This window comes from Rattus norvegicus, chromosome 7, assembly GCF_036323735.1.
Source record: "Rattus norvegicus strain BN/NHsdMcwi chromosome 7, GRCr8, whole genome shotgun sequence".
NCBI classification, from domain to species: Eukaryota; Metazoa; Chordata; class Mammalia; order Rodentia; family Muridae; genus Rattus; species Rattus norvegicus.
Genome location: NC_086025.1, coordinates 93151537 through 93163990, shown reverse-complemented (window position 1 = coordinate 93163990; position 12454 = coordinate 93151537). Strand labels below are relative to the sequence as shown.

Here is a 12454-nt window from a genome sequence, read left to right as displayed (position 1 = left end):
TGGGGTGGCAGGACACTAGGCCCGCCACGGAATTGGGATGTGTATGTCTGGCATGGTGGCAACCTGCCTTGGGAGAACAGACAGTGCTCTTAACCACTGAGCCACCTCTCCAGCCCGCAACCTGCCTTGGGTAGAGCGATTATTGCCAGGCTCAGAGAGTAGTCATCAGCAGTGTAGTATGGGACAGAGCCTAGCAATTGAGATGCTTTGATGACTGAGATGAAAATATCCCCACAGATGCCATGTGGCCCTATGGTGCCAGCACTAGTGCAGGTTAAAACAAATGCCTTTTTTTAAGTATACCACAACATGGACCCATCTTGGAGTAGAACCATTCTGTATTGGGGAAAATATGGAGTGAAAGAGGAAAGGTAAGGAAGGGGAGGAGTGGAGGAAGGGAAGAAATAAAAAGAGGAGGAGCATGGAAACAAAATCATTTGCCTTCTCTTTAATAACCTCACTTCAAGCTACAGGTGGTGGCACGCACCCTTATCCCAGCATTCAGGAAGCAGAGGCGGGCGGATCTCTAAGCTTGCTTAGTCTACATACTGAGTTCCAGACCAGACCCTATCTAACCAAAAAGAAGAAGAAGAATTTCATTTCAAAACCTGAACTGCGTCGCTCATTTGTCAGGGTTGAGCAATGCCTCTAGGGGCCCAGAGAAATACTCAAGGAACATCCTCCAACCAGCGGTGACCTAATCAGGATGACCAATAGCTTTGAAGTAGTTGAGCCAGGTTAGCTTACTCACTCACTCATTCACACAGGACCAGAGGAACTAGAGAAAGAATTCAGGCCCTCGGTCATAGCACATGGCTATGACAGCTACTCCCCCTCAGGATCAAGTAGCACCTGCCTTGCAGGACTTACAGATAGATGGGAATGCCCTGAAGGCATGAGGAGAGCACATCTTCAGCAGGAAGAGTGGGGAAGGTGGGTCCTCCCTGTGAGCCCCTGAACACCTTCTTCAGAATCTCCTCCAATGTCAAGGGTGTGGGAATTCAGGGCATGCTGAAGCCAGGGATGCTAGGAACAGGAGCATAGCACAGGGCTGAGACTCCACTGAAAGAGCAAAATATCTTTGAGCTACTTTGCCTAGCCATAAGCAAAAGAAACAGAGAGTTGGCCAACTAGAGGATCAAGAGAGTAGGGAACAGGCCAGGCATGGGCACACACCTTTAATTCCAGCACTTGGGAAAAAAGGCAGGCAGATTCCTGTCAGTTTGAGCTAGCCTCGTCTACAAAGAGAGTTCCAGGGCAGCCAGGGCTACGTGGAGAAACACTGTCTAGGAAAGCCAAAGAGTGAGAGAGGAAGGGAGGGAGGGAGGGAGGGAGAGAGAGAGAGAGAAAGAGAGAAGCTCAGGGTTGACCCCTAGGAAAGAAAGAAAGAGAGAAACAGAGGCAGAATTCCAACATCCTTGAAAGGCAGCCACAGAGATGGCTGGGTAGGGCCTTAGGGAATGTCATGAGCTGGGACAGTTGAACTTTGCTTAGCTGGCCTAGGGGAACAGTACTTTTTCCACAGTGACCGAGTGTCCACACATAAAGTGCACATATGTGAAAGAAAAGGAATGTAGGATACAGGTGAAGGAAGAGACTAGAGATCTACACATGTCTGGTTTGCCATTACTTTTAGTTAGCATATAAAGCAATGGGTTTCCTTAAGGCTTTTTCATACATCCCACATTTTGACTACCCCTCACCTCCCATCCTCACTTGAGCCTTTAATCCAATGTTCATATCACATGTGTGTTATCTGTGGGATTTTATCTGGCCTGTAAGGGGCAGAATGGCCCCAATAGTATCAGGGACTTAAAGACACATTCAGAAGTGACCTCAGGATACCCTGTTTCTGTGCCTCTCTTTGCACCTCCGTGTCTTGTGTCTTGGAGTGAAAGGGTCCTTATGACTTCCTGTCTGTATATCTCTGAGTATAGGCTTCATCTATCTGTCACTGTCTGTCCCTAATATCCATGAACACAGCAGTACATATCTGGCAACAGTTTGGGGCAGTCTCTTCCTTTGTCTCCCAGACCCCATCTGTTACCGGTCTCAAGAAAGCCTAGCAGGAACTGGCTTCATTCCAGTCAACCTTAGAACCAGGAAAGACATAGGGAATAATTTGGCTCAGAACTCTTTAGTAACAGAGAAAAGATGAAGAATATTATGGAAGAGGGGAGAGATTTTAATAAGGAAAGAGAATACAGGTCACTGAAAGATCTAGATTAGTACTGTCCAATACCCTGGCTACCAGCCACATATTGTGACAGAGCACTGAGAATGTGACCTCTCTAGATGAGGTGAGCTGTGAGTCCAGACTGGGGGTGGGCGGTCATGTTGGGGAGGAGAAAAGGCCAGCAACTGTGGGTTGAAATTATAGTATTTCGTATACATCCAGTTATTGCCAAAGTTAATTTTTTAAGTTTTGAAAATATGACTACCACACCTGGACTTATGAGTATTCCTACACAGAGTATATACTCACCCAGAGGTCTCCATGGGGGATAAAAACATTCTTTTGTCTCCAAGCCTTAACTTTCCAAGACATAAAATGGGAATGCTGTAAAAATATATATGGATGTGCCTGGAAATACTAAAAAGGAATTGAATGACTCACTAGGGAGGTGATGGCAGAGTAAATGTGGTCACAATGGTGCTGGTGGTGGCATTGATAGTGGCAGGCAGGATATGTCAGTGGGAGTGGTGATGGTGTTATTAGTGATGGCGTTGGTGGTACAGTGAGTGGTAGTGGTGGTGGTGACAGGGTTAGTTGTGATAGTGGTGGTAGTATTGATGTATTGATCACGTTTGTGGGGCCGATGTGGGAGGGGGCTGTTTTAATGGTGAGTGTGGTGATTGTGATGGTGTTGATGGCGGTAGACGAGGCAGTGAAAGTATTGTTGATGGTGGTTATAGTTGTGGAAGATACAGCAATAGAAGTGGTGGCTGAGGTCTCAGTGACTCAGACCCTGGGCAAAGGGAGAAACAGAAACTATGAAGACTTTCTAACAATCTGACGTTCCAGGAAACACTTGTAGGGGCCATCCCTAACAGTGGGCACAGCAGACAGACACCACTCACCCCGATTTTAGTGCTGGATTAGAATTGACCTCTGTCCCCAGCCCCATAGAACCACAGCAAACTTTTCAAAAGCCCAAATCACCATTTTCTTTCTGTGTGTCCAGACTCCTCCCCCGAGACAGACCTGCAGGCCCCTAACCACCTCCAAACTCTGCCAACACCTGAAGCTCTTTCTTCCAAGGCAGCAGGAAGCCTGCACCCTGAGGCAGTCATCCTTACCAGGCCACAGCACCTCAATCAGGATTTCCCAACTCTGCTTTCGCTCTGCTCAATGCCAAAGACCCAGGGTCCCCAGGGCTCCAGAAAGTAAAAAGGAGCCCCAAATTTGACCTGAAGGGACCAGCTCCCTCCTGGGACCATCGCCCAGAGTAATCACTGTTGCAATGGTGGTCTCGTAACCACCGTTTACAAACCCGGTTAGGCAAGCTGCTTTTGCGTGATGGAGCTATCTTGAGTAAACAGCATCCTATGTCCCCTGCCGGTCACTTGCTCAAGATATTGCTGGACATTGCATTAGAGCCACTGACACACAGGGTTTTGAAAATGAAAACAGGCTCTCTGACTTATGATCAGATAGCGTTTAACTCATTCACGATTGCACCAGGCTTTCCCAAGGCCCCAGGCCACAGACTGAGTATTGCCACAGTGCAGATAGAAGATGCTAGGCATAGTTAGAATCTCAGATCTCCAAGTCCTGGGAAGATGAGGCTTCCAAAGGCAAAGGGGTCAGATGGAGTTTACATGGCCTTGGCCTCAGTAGCCAAATGTAGCCCCCAGGGATTTTCCAGCCTCTTAGATTGACCTGGGGCACAGATCTGACTCCCCAGGGACTGGGAGATTGCATGTTCCTTTTCTGGCCACCTTTCTGCTTGATATAGACTCTGAGTGTAAAGGAAGAAAAAGTGTGACTCTTTTCCTCTTTTTTTATTATTTGTGTATATTTGTATGTGCGTGCATGGGTGCATGTGTGCGTGTGTGCGTGCGCATGTGTGTATGTTTAATGCATGGTCTCTCACTGAACCTGGAGCTTATCAAATATGTTACACTAGCTGGTCAGTGGGTCCGAGTGATCCTTCTGTCCCAAACTCCCTGACCCTAGGGTTACATGCTGCCACACCTGCTCTCCTGTATTTTACCCAGGCTTCTCTGGTCCTTGTGATTGTACTGCAAGCACTTTGCCTACTGCGCTGTCTTTCAAGCCCAGCATGGATAGAATCCTGGCATCTATTGTCTTGTAATAAACCTGCACCATGCTGGCTGAACTGACAGAGATCCACTCATTTCTCACAGTTCTTCTGATCGTCAAATCAGCTCTCCTGCTGCCTTTGTCTCAGCTTGAAAACACATTAGCTTGTGTTTGCTGGCTGGTCAGTTGGAACAGAAGACCACTCGAGAGCTTGGTGGGTAGTGATTGGCTGTTACTGGGGCCTCTTGGTCCTCCTTCTAGCCTCTCAGCCTCCACAGTGGTCTCAGGAAACTGGTCCAAACAGTAAAGATGAGAGAGCCATGAAGGATTATGAGCCAAGATTCAAGAAGTGAGGAGCAGACTCTGGCTCCTGGTAGGTGTTGCTGAGAAAGATGTTTTTCAAGCCATTGAGAATTGCAATGACTCCATGGAAATTCCCCCACTGTTAGAAAATATGTTAGCTGTATTTTCCAAAGCAAATGTCTAGACTCACCGGATGATACAGGACTTTTTGCTGACTTGTGGACCTGGGTACAAAGGTGATCTTATGGGCTTCCGTGGAGTTTTGTATCCACTGCAGTGTTTGGCTGAATTTTTAGGACACTTTGGCTGAGATTCTGAGGATGCAGCTTAAAAGTAAACTGCTTTCCTAAGCATGCACAATACCCTGACTTCATCCCCAGTCTTGGGGGCAGCAGTAAGGAGAAGTCATCTGGTCAGGTTACCTTCTTGTTGCTTCGAAGGAATACCTGACAAGAAGTGACTTATTTTGGCTTACAGCTTAAGGAGACATGGTCTATCATGACAGGAATGATATGGGGGTAGGCAGCTGTGCGGCAGCAGGAGCAGGTAGTGTCTGAATTCAGTGAACCAGTCCTCATAGAGGGTCTGGGGTCATAAGTGGGGCTATGCCTCAATGCTGAAGGCCTGCCTCTCACTCCACTTCCTCCAGCTAAACATCACCTCCAAAAGGTTCCATGACCTCCCCAAACAATGCCATCAGTAGGGAGCCAAGTGTTCAAATACATGAGCTTCTGGAGAATATTTTATATTTAAACTATAACACTTGGGAAATATTTTCAAATCCCAAATCCCTGGCTTCTCCTCAAAGGCCTTCTAGGTAACAGTGAGGTAAGGCAGACAGTACCTGGGAATCTTGACAGCCAGGGTTAAGGCCTACAGACTTAGCAGACTTATAGGAAAAAGCACTAATCTGGTATATGAAACAAAGTAGAGTAGACATGAACTTGTCTTTAGGAAAAGACTCCTCCACCCAATCACAGAGCTTCAAAGTAGGGTCTAGAAGTCAAGAAGGTATAGGCCCCTCCCACCACATTATCGGCAATGCTGTTTGCTGAATGCTGTCCGGTTGAGTTAGCAGCAGAATACGTTCACCCTTTCCAGCCCCATGAAGTGAATGCTATCATAAGGCCCTTTGTACAGGTAGGCAAAGTAAGTTTATGAGAGATTCACGATTTGTCCAAAGTCACCTAGCCAATAAAAACAGAATTGGAATTCAATCACAGGCTATCTAACTTCAGAGGCTGTGTCCTTACCAATCAGACTGGGCACCTCAACTGCTTTTTCAGAGGTCACTCTCCTGAGGTCTACCACCCATTCCAAGCCATAACTAACCTGCCCAGAAAAGTGCCAGGCAGCATTCTCTCTGGATCATTGGTGAGTCCTAAGCCAGTGTCTCTCAACTCAGGTGTTCATATTTCAAATCACTTGGGCAGATATTTTTAAACAGGGATGGATGCTCTATCCTCTAAAGATTGCATGTACTTCTTCAGGTAGGGTCCAGTCACAGAAGTATTCTAAAGACTTCCAGATAATCCTAGTGTATACTACCCAGAGTTCAGAAAGATGATATGACATGTTTGCCCTCATATGTGGGATCTAGTAGGGGGATATGGAGTTCCTAGAGATGGACAGAAATCACACACACACACACACACACACACACACACACACACACACACACACACACACACTGTTGGCAAAGAGAATGGTAGCCCCAGCATTGAGGGAACCTATGACCATCATATCCCATAAACTTCACAAAGCAATAAAAACTAAAGCCTCAAAGAAACTTCTGAACCAGGTTTGGCAGCACATGTCAGCACTTGGGAGGTAAAGGTGAAGGTAGAAAGATTAAGAATTCAAAGTCGCTTTCTCCCCTGCCGCCACCAAGTTCTGCGGAGGCGGAAGCTCGGGTGCATTCAAGATTTGGCATCACCCATAATCCACCGCCATGGCCGAGGAAGGCATAGCTGCTGGAGGTGTAATGGGCGTCAACACTGCTCTACAAGAGGTGCTGAACACCACCCTCATCCACGATGGCCTAGCATGTGGCATACGCGAAGCTGCCAAAGCCTTAGACAAGCACCAAGCCCATCTCTGTGTGCTTGCATCCAACTGTGATGAGTCCATGTATGTCAAGCTAGTGGAGGCGCTTTGTGCTGAGCACCAGATCAACCTGATAAAGGTTGATGGCAACAAGAAACTAGGGGAATGGGTAGGCCTCTGTAAAATCGATTGAGAGGGGAAACCAGGGAAAGTGGTTGGTTGCAGTTGTGTGGTGGTTAAGGACTATGGCAAAGAATCTCAGGCCAAGGATGTCATCGAGGAATACTTCAAATGCAAGAAATGAATAAATAAAATTTTGGCTCAAAAAAAAAAAGAATTCAAAGTCATCTTCGGCTACTTAGCAAATTTATGATCATGACCTGGATTACATAAGATCCCATTGAAGAAGGAGGAGAGGGAAGGAGGAGGAGGAAGAGAGAGAAGAGGAGGAAAAGGAGGAAGAAGAAGAGGAAGAAGAGGAAGAAGAGGAGGAGGGGGGAGGAGGAGGAAGAGAGAGAAGAGGAGGAAAAGGAGAAAGAAGATGAAGAAGAGGAAGAGGAGGAGGGGGAGGAGGAGAAGAGAAAGAAGAGGAGGAAAAGGAGGAAGAAGAGGAAGAAGAGGAGGACAGGGAGGAGGAAGAGAGAGAAGAGGAGGAGGAGGAGGAAGAAAAAGAGGAAGAAGAGGAAGAAGAGGAGGAGGGGAGGAGGAAGAGAGAGAGGAGGAGGAGGAAGAAGAGGAAGAAGAAGAGGAGGGGGTAGGAGGAGGAGGAAGAGAGAAAAGAGGAGGAAAAGGAGGAAGAAGAGGAGGAGGAGGAAGAAGAGGAAGAGGAGGAGGAGAGGAAGAGGAAGAAGAAGAGGAGGGGGTAGGAGGAGGAGGAAGAGAGAAAAGAGGAGGAAAAGGAGGAAGAAGAGGAGGAGGAGGAAGAGGAGGAGGGGGGAGGAAGAGGAAGAGAGAGAAGAGGAGGAAAAGGAGGAAGAAGAGGAGGAGGAAGAAGAGGAAGAGGAGGAGGGGAGGAAGAGGAAGAAGAAGAAGAGGAGGGGGTAGGAGGAGGAAGAGAGAAAAGAGGAGGAAAAGGAGGAAGAAGAGGAGGAGGAGGAAGAGGAAGAGGGGGGAGGAAGAGGAAGAGGAGGAGGGGGAGGACGAGGAGGACAAGGAGGAGGAAGAGGAGGAGGGGGAGGGGGAGGAGGACAAGGAGGAGGAAGAGGAGGAGAGGGAAGGAGGGGGAAAGAACTTTGAATCCTTGGGGATACTCTGTCCCCCAGCACTGCCGATAAACTACCCATATTAGATAGTTCTTGCTCCAGAAGCGTACTTGTTCCACAGGTAAAGCTATAGTCTAAAGCTCCTGGCTATTGCTGTTCTTTTTCTGTCAATTCTTGTAACCTTGAAAATTTATTTGAAATGTTACCTGATTGGTCTGGTTCTGCTATGGTGTGTAGTTTCTTTCACACAACAGAGAAGACTAGAACCCAAAGGAGAGTGACTTGGTCAGGCCACAGAGCAGCAGAGGCTTGCTGGAGCTCAGGCTCCTAACTAAAGATCGGGGACTTAGCGTCACTCCTGCCTTGGTCCCTTTCCCAGCACTGTACCTGAATAGCACCACCCAGGGAAGTTATAGAGAAAAACAATTAGAGAGCGCAGCAGAATCAGGTAAGGCTGTAGGGAAGAGGAGGTTTATGCAGTGCTGATGGGGATGCAAACTGCTCAGCTACTGTGGAAATCAGCATCTGACTTCCTCTCAAAACTGAACGGCCATGTGATGCCACTGTACCACCCTTGAAGTGCCCCCAAGTCAACATACCACAGGCATGTTCTCAACCCGCGTGTTCATCTTGGCACCAGGCATGATGGCCGAGTTACAGAAACAGCCCATCAACAGATGCATAGACACAGAGGTAAGAACATGCTGTATATACACGATGGATATCCAAGGAAAAAATAAGATTGAACCTTCTTGTTTGTTTTAAATGGATCAAAATGAATCAAAACTGAATAAAGATCATCATGTTAAGTAAAATAACAAATCAGAAAGGTAAGTATGATATACTTGCTCTCATATACAGGATCTGGGAGACAGTCATTGGGGAAACAACACGAAAGTAGGTATTTCAGGGAAGAGGAAGAGAAGAGGAGAAAGTACATTACGTGCATGTCACAATGAAAACAATGATTTTTTTACAATTAACATACACCAATAAACAAGTTAAAAAAAATAGGAGTCAATTTGGCTGATGGCACTAGATAATGAAAAGCCCATAGCACAGAATGTCATAACAAAGCAAATGGCGGTACATCAGCAGTTCTCAACCTGTGGGTCACGACAGTGACATTACAATTACCTAAAAAGAGCAAAACTACAGTTATGAAGTAGCAACAAAGTAATTTTATGGTTGGGGGTAGGGAGGTCACCACAACATGAGGAACTGTATTAAAGGGTCGCAGCATAAGGAAGGTTGAGAGCCACTGCACCTCATGATGAGACAATCAAGTTCTCTAGACAGCACACTCTTCTAACAAGGCAACTCCTACAGTGAATATTAATCAGGTCTGGCCTGCCCCCATGACCCAGTCACTACCCAAATGTGCTAACTCTCAACTATCATCCACACAGGACTTTAGAGAGTAGCTTTCAACACATAAAATTCAAAGGGCTCCCACATCCCACAGCACCCACCAATACCTATTCATGCTTGCCAGGTTCCAACATGGGGGCCTCTCCAGAGCCTTCACACAAAGGACTAAAGGCATGGGAACCCTGCAAACAAGCTGGACAGTGATCTCAGGGTTGACAGGTACATAGTACACTGAAAATTTCACCCCATGAGAATCCCTTACCTGCTGTCCCGAACACCTTAGAGTCCTGTTTACACAATGTCACTCTTGGTGCCTCCAGAACTATGTCAATGCTGCTTCCATTTTACCAACAGTCACCACTAAAGCTCAGAGAACTTTAAGACTAAAGAAGAGCCTAAAACCAAAACCATGTTTGGTCAAGATCCAGTGCTCATTCCATCTCAAGACCTGGACCCTTGGCCCCACCTGCTTGGATGAAACTCTCCACTTAACTGCTAGCCAACAGAGTTTATAGACGGGTTCTGTGTGTGAGCAAGCCACAAGCCAGGAGACCTCATATGGGCCCTTGTTTCATGCTACACAAAGGCAGTACTCCCCGATGTGGTAGATTTAGAAGACATACCTTATGTCTGATTTTTACAGCTGTCCTAAGACAGAAGGTAACTTCTCATTGCCTACTTTCTTCCTGTCTGAGCATCTGAGGCAGGTGGAAATTAAAGCTTGCTGTCCAGCTGTGGCAGCCTGCATGAAATTGAGCCAGTAAACATTCCAGCACGGAGGGAAAAGGCTCTCACCAGTTCCCATCCCTTGCTGATGAGCTATTGACAGCTTGATGGCTTCTGGGGAAGGGAAAGTCATTAGTCTTTAAGGATGTGACCTCAGGGGAACACAGCCTCCTGACCATGAGTATATGAGAAACACAAACTGGACTCAGTAGATTCTAAAATATAAAAAGGCAAAGTTGGGAGGAAGGAGGGGGTTGAAAGATGGATCTAGCAGGAGTTAAGGAGAGAAGCAGGGAATATTATCAAAATATATTGTACGCATGCAGGCAATTCTTTAGGAATAAAAAATCTCAGTCTCCCTATCCATCCACACATCCTAACATGCCAGACATGGGGAGTTGAGCCACAAATAGACCCTCACTAAAATTCAGTCAGTCAATTCAGAGCACTCAAAGCCCTAGCAGAATGGCACAGCTATGATCTAACTTTAGAGATTAGGAAACAAAATACAAACATTAACTCAGGATCAAAGGAGTACCAAGAAGCAGGTCAGAGATTTGAACCAAAACCACTGGGCTACAAAACCTTGGAGTACTTGGGTTTGCCTATACCACATGTGTACAATGTCCACTGAGATCAGAAGACAGCATCGGCTCCCCAGAAACTAGAGTTATAGATGGTTGTCAATCACCATATAGGTTGTAGAAACCAAAGCTGAATTCTGTGCAAGAGCAACAAGTGCTCTCAACCAATGAGCCATCTCTCTAGCCCCGGGGTTCTTGTTTCTGACCACTGTAGTTTCCAAAACAATGCTTACATGGATTTCTGTTCGCAAGCCCATCAGCCTGAAACTATACAAAGAGACATCTCACACACCAATGGCTTCACAATCCACACAACATCCATGTGAAGGGAAACTGTTTTCTGGAATGGAAATGGCAGTACTCATGAGTAAACACAGATACCCACTTCAGGAGCCTTCAGGAAGGCTGTGGGATTTGTCCAGCAGACTTTCCAGAAAAGCCCAGCCTCAGTAGTGGGTATTCTTCTGCTCTTGTCACTTCTGAGGACAGGATGACTGGCTTGAGTATCTGTGGGCCAGAGCCCAGCTTCTAGGCTACCATACCGGGTACCACAGCAAGTAGCAACTAGGAGCTCCAGTCCCGGTGCTGCAGGCCCCTGCCTCTTGTGTGGCTGTCTCTCATCTCTTCACATTGACTGCCAAGAGCAAAGTATACACGGTCATTCCAACACTGCAGTGCTTGGCAGTCCATTATGAACGAGAGAGAACCTGAGGCTTAGAAAGATGCTCACGGCCTATGTCTTTCGCCACTGTGCTCAAAAATGAAAGAACTTGGGCCTGTGAGATAGCTTAGCACATAAAGGCACTTTGAGCCAAGCCTGATGGCCTTACTTAGTTCATTCAATTCCCAGGATTCACATGGTGGAAGGAGAAAACTGACTCCCTCGCGTTGTCCTTTGACCTTAATGTGTGTTTTGTACCACAATGCACATATGCACAGACATCAAAAATATAATTTTAAAGTCTATTTTTTTTAATGGCAGAACTTGGTTCTGCTTATCCATCATGTCATAGAATTCCTTCCAAGACTCCTTAAGGGAGATTCAGCATGAATTCCAGAAAAAACAAAAAGATGCAGGTCATGTGACCAGTGGGCCAGCCAGTCCAGGCCTCTTACCTTCAGAGAGGATGTGCTTCCGCCTCCAGCTTCCGCCCTTTGTCCTGGTCTTTTGCCTGACATCCCTGTATCTTGGTTCCTGGAAGGGAAGGACAGACTTTCTGAAGCTCACTCAGTGAGGACTCCTGGGGGTCACCAGGGAGCCTGTTTTGTGCAAACAGAAAAGGCCAAGTCTTGGCCAGTGGCTATGCTAAAGGCTGAGCACTAGGATGTCCAGAAGTCAGTTCCAGCTGCTACCTGGATGATAGGACCTGCAACCACAGCAGGGAGGCATGAGATTGTATTCTGAGAGAGCCAGGGTTCTAGAGCATCAGGCAGGATGTCCCCAAGGTGGATGTCCCCAAGGCACCAGGCATTGCTCTAAGGGCTGTGGTCTTGAACCTGGGCTGAGGACATCAAGCACTCTAATGGTTGACCCAGGAAGAGATGGAATCTGAGGAGCAATGTTTACCAAAATCCAGCAGGTGCTTGGCTGTTCACTGGGATCCCACCTTAGCCCCAAGATCCCGGGCCCTGCCCCCGCCACCCTTTCCCAATCCACATTTTGCAATCAACCAGTCTGATCCAGTAAACATCTGCAGCCTGAGGAAAGCCCATCATCTTCACCCTTTTCCGTGTGTTTCAGAAAAGAGCCTAAGGCAGTGGGGGAGGAGTCTAGACATCATGTGAGTTCTGGCCACAGCCGGAGCCCCAGCCACCCTGACTCAGCTTCCAGACCAGTCAGCAACCTGGCTGGGAGAAAGACACTCGATGGGGAATGAGCTAGAAAGTGCTTTGCTGTGGGAGGTTTATAGGTGGAGAGAGGCAGGTGGAGGGGAGGCTGTGGATCAAAGTTCAGG

At 47.1% G+C, this 12454-nt stretch overlaps 1 long non-coding RNA gene and 1 pseudogene across 1 annotated transcript in view; one reads left to right on the top strand and one right to left on the bottom strand.

Moving 5' to 3' along the window:
• LOC120093663 (uncharacterized) overlaps positions 1-12454 on the bottom strand; it is a 115537-nt gene that overhangs the window by 86989 nt on the left and 16094 nt on the right. Inside the window, exon 2 of the long non-coding RNA XR_010053834.1 lies at positions 11616-11694. This is a non-coding gene — a long non-coding RNA (uncharacterized LOC120093663). The remainder of the gene's footprint in view (positions 1-11615; positions 11695-12454) is intronic.
• On the top strand, positions 6463-6953 carry Rps12-ps1 (ribosomal protein S12, pseudogene; annotated as a pseudogene).